Source organism: Lytechinus pictus, chromosome 15, assembly GCF_037042905.1.
Source record: "Lytechinus pictus isolate F3 Inbred chromosome 15, Lp3.0, whole genome shotgun sequence".
Taxonomy (NCBI): domain Eukaryota; kingdom Metazoa; phylum Echinodermata; class Echinoidea; order Temnopleuroida; family Toxopneustidae; genus Lytechinus; species Lytechinus pictus.
The window spans coordinates 7,115,001-7,119,513 of record NC_087259.1 but is presented as its reverse complement, the minus strand read 5'-3'; the positions used below and the strand labels follow the sequence as shown (position 1 = coordinate 7,119,513).

Here is a 4,513-nt window from a genome sequence, read left to right as displayed (position 1 = left end):
CGTCAGTAAACCAAACCAACTAACAACACCTGTGCCTAACAGCGCTTTCTGTGCGTTCAGTCTGCTCATGGTGTTAGTGGCTGATTTGTTAGTGACTTGTTATAGCGCTAACAACACCTTCACTAAAAGCGTTTCCGTGCGGCAGCTACAGGATAATATAGAACTTCATTGAAGGAAAATTTAATGATATATTTTTCTCCATTTTATGCATAGAAATGTCAACTCTTCACCGTAACGCATACCCTAGTGACAGAGCCAAAGACGAAATTAAGGTAAAAAAAAGAGAATTTTAATGTCAGAGAATAAGAGAGTATAAGGCACTTAAGGCAGTGTTATAAAGAATTGTTGTTGCTGATGGAGTTGGAGATATTTTTATAAGCTTAATTCTAATTTTTCTGTTGGTAGTTATTCACCCCCCCCCCCAAAAGAAAAAAAAAAGAAAAAAAAAAAATAGTATTAATTCACTTCTGTTTCCATGTGAGATTTGTCGAGGTTGTATATTGGTTTGTATTCTATCAATTTTTTATATCATTATTTTTCTTTGTTTGCATTTTGTTAGATATCAATGAAGGGTCCAAATTTCGAATGTGTTATCGATCCATCCAGCACGAGAAAGATCATATTCACGGTGAACAACTATGAAGTACAAATACATGTAGTGCTAAAAACCAAAGTGAGTATATCAATATTAAGGCAAACGCCAAGCGTTGTCTCGCCTGCATATTGCAGTCATGAAGAGACTGCATGTCAAAACTATGCTATATGACTTCTGAGGCTGTCAGCAGTTTAGGGGGTGAATTGTGGTTCTGACAGTTTACATATGCATCAATGGTATAAGCCTACTTTATCCCTAGAAAATCAGATAACACTAAGAATGCTGTTAATACTATGAAACTATAATTATTTCAATGCAAGTAAGGAAATGAATAATAGTGAAAAAGAATATAATTGATAATAATGTGAGTAAAATCGTAAAATTAAATCAATTATTAAGGTGTAATGAAATGCCAATCTTTAGCATTATGTTGGATGATGGTAGGGGCATAACTTTTCTCAATTTGTTTTGTACAGTCTACAGTATTACCAGAACATGCACATACAGCAAATCTGAAGGGTAACATTTAAGAAACTTTGACAGCTTTTCTATTGTACCATTGGCAAATTTGTGTGAATATTATAAATGGTGCCAAGAACTATGGCTCATTAAATAAATAACAACAACATTTTTTAAAGAATAAACAAGTAAAATACAAAATCTGGTTCAGGTATAGAGAGTACTGAGTTCTGAAGTAAAATGTTAGTGTTAAAAAGTATAAAATTATAAAGTTCATGTCATTAAAGGAACAAAGTAGTGTGAAAGTTCATTGACCTTTGACCTGAACCTGACCTGCACCTTCAAGAGATGGACCTCTGTTGCGAGTTTGGCGATCCCACCTCGAAGCTATAGAAAGTTATTGTGTGTACAACACAGCACAGTGCCAGTCATGGAAAGTTCATTGACCTTTGACCTTAATCAAATTCAACTCACATTCGAACTTGACCTGCACCTTCAAGAGATGGACCTCTTGTATGAATTTGGCAATCCTACCTCGAAGATATAAAAAGTTATTATGTGTACAACAGAGCACAGTGCCAGTCATGAAAAGTTCATTGACTTTTGACCTTATTCAAATTCGACTCATATTCGAACTTGACCTGTGCCTTCAGGAGATGGACCTCTGGTATGAATTCGGCCATCTTACCTCGAAGATATAGAAAGTTATTGTGTGCACAGCACAGTGCCAGTCATGGAAAGTTCATTGACCTTTGACCTTATTCAAATTCGGCTCACATTTGAACTTGACCTGCACCTTCAAGAGATGGACCTCTGTTATGAATTTGGCAATCTCACCTCGAAGCTATAGAAAGCTATTGTGTGTACAACACAGCACAGTGCCAGTCATGGAAAGTTCATTGACTTTTGACCTTATTCAAATTCGACTCATATTCGAACTTGACCTGTGCCTTCAGGAGATGGACCTCTGGTATGAATTTGGTGATCTCACCTCGAAGATATAGAAAGTCATTATGTGTACAACATAGCACAGTGCCAGTCATGGAAAGTTCATTGACCTTTGACCTTATTCAAATTCGACTCATATTCGAACTTGACCTGGACCTCTTGTATGAATTTGGTGATCCCACCTCGAAGCTATAGAAAGTTATTGGGTGTACAACACAATTTTTGACGACGCCGACGCCGGAAATAGTGATACCTATGTCTCGCTCCGCTACGCAGGCGAGACAAAAACGGATAACCTCACTGTGATATTATTTCTAATTGTTAAAACAAATTATTTCATACGGCTCGGTGTAAAAATGGAAGAGGTAAAAATGGCAAAGGAAAAATGGCAGAGGTAAAAATGGCAAAGGTAAAAATGGCAAAGGTAAAAATGGCAGAGGTAAAAATGGCAGAGGTAAAAATGGCAGAGGTAATAATGGCAGAGGTAAAAATGGCAGAGGTATAAATGGTCAGTCTAAAACCCCCATGCCAAAAAATCAAAAAGCCCCTCCATGGATACATATAAGAAAGGTTCTGAGAAGAAAATTTGAATTATAATGTTAGACTAATGGAAAGGGTAACATCTTTTAATGATACTGTAGATCTTCTGCACCAAATTGATAACAAATTGGTACTTCTTATTTTTTCTTGGACTTACATGCACGGCCTTCTCATGTTAAATCGCTCTTCTAATATTTAAATTTGAAGCACACTTTGGATCCCAAGCACTAGCGTACCTACGGGGGGGGGGCACTCTGCCCCCCCTGACGAGTCACAACCCATGCAAAAACGTATCTTTAAGACCTCTAATGCCCCTGACGAGCTTGAAGACCTTTTTTTTTTCTTTTTTTTTTTTTCTTTTTTCTTTTTTTTTGCTTTTCAATTTTTTTTCTGGAACGAAATCCTTTATTTGTGATCGAAGACCTTTTTTTTTTTTTTTTTTTTTTTTTTGCAGCAATTTTTTCCTGGAACGAAATCCTTTATTTGTGATCGAAGACCTTTTTTTTTTTTTTTTTTTTTTTTTGCTTGTCAATTTTTGCCTGGAACGAAATCCTTTATTTGTGATCGAAGACCTTTTTTTTTTTTTTGCTAGTCAAATTTTGGGCGGACGGTTTTGCCCTCCCTGTGGAAAATCCTAGGTACGCCACTGATCCCAAGTATTATACTTAATTCATTACAGGTGAAATTCACACAGACATAAAGTTTATTGAAAAAATAGGAGCAAATACTTAAAATAATATTGCTGGGGGTTTTAGGGAATCCATCAAAGATTTGAAATATATGACCTCTGTCAATTGAATCTCTGCCATTTTTACCTCTGCCACTTTTACCTCTGCCATATTTACCTCTGCCATTATTACCTCTGCCATTTTTACCTCTGCCATTTTTACCTTTGCCATTTTACCTCTGCCATTTTTACCTCTGGCATTTTTACCCGGCACCTTTCATACAGTATAATAATTTAAATTGGAACAAGTCACACATAATGAACAAAGCGTGGAATTGATGAACAAAGTTGATAAAATGTGAATGCTGCCCTCTATGTGCTATTTTAACACTTTGACCAACTCACAATCAGACAAGAGTTACTAGAATATAGGCTTATCGAAATTTCATATTGAATTAATCATTCCACTCAGACAAATCTTATGAAGCATGTAAAACATATCTTCTTGGGTCTTTACTTTGCTGTGGCTATTAACTCAATATAGACCCTATGCATGAATGCTATTTTAATTCAACATTTTTTTTTCACCTTTTTTGTGAATGCAATATGACGGGAGAAAGAAAATAAAGTAAATTTCGTTTTTTTTTCCATGAAATAGTCTTCTCTTCATCTCATCATTTATTTTGTAATTCTTTATCTACATTTTTAAAGGAAGAAAAGGAGTTCTTGACGAAGGATGTGCAGCCTCGAGAAGAACTCAACATCGAAGACATGGAGTGGGACGGGGTCGGAGACACGCGATGAAGAAATGTCCGAGATAGTAAGTATACAGCGCTTTTTTTCTTCTATTTTCTCCCTCCCCCTTCTTCATCTGTGTGCGTTTGCGTGTGTGTGTGTGTGTGTGTGGGGGGGGGGGGGGTGGTAGCAAATTTCAGCCAACGTAAGAAAGCGAGGAGAAATACAAATTCATGTAAATGTGCATGTGGCATTGTGTCCAGAAAATGTAAAAAAAAAAAAAATTTCGAGAACAAGCTTTTAAAAATAATAATGGAATGTCATTTAATGGCATTCAATGATATTCCATAAACACAATTGTCAAGATGGTAATGCAAACATTTTTTCACTTGAATAAAATCTTATTCTCAACCTAAACACTTTTCTCATTTCTCATTTATTATAGGGACCACTGCGATCTGGTGAATGAAGGCCAGTGTCTCTGGGATTGCCTGAGGAGTAATCACGGATCACAATTAGCTTGGGGGAGGGGGCAGGAGGGGGTGGGGTAAATGGCTAGACAATCCAAA

General features: G+C 36.4%; 1 long non-coding RNA gene across 1 annotated transcript in view; it reads left to right on the top strand.

The window, feature by feature from the left end:
* Window positions 1–213: 213 nt before the first annotated feature.
* The window catches only part of LOC135156819 (uncharacterized), a 5,550-nt gene continuing 1,250 nt past the window's right edge, over window positions 214–4,513 (top strand). Inside the window, exons 1-4 of the long non-coding RNA XR_010295863.1 lie at window positions 214–272; window positions 560–673; window positions 3,921–4,029; window positions 4,390–4,513. The exon at window positions 4,390–4,513 is cut by the window's right edge and continues 1,250 nt beyond it. This is a non-coding gene — a long non-coding RNA (uncharacterized LOC135156819). The remainder of the gene's footprint in view (window positions 273–559; window positions 674–3,920; window positions 4,030–4,389) is intronic.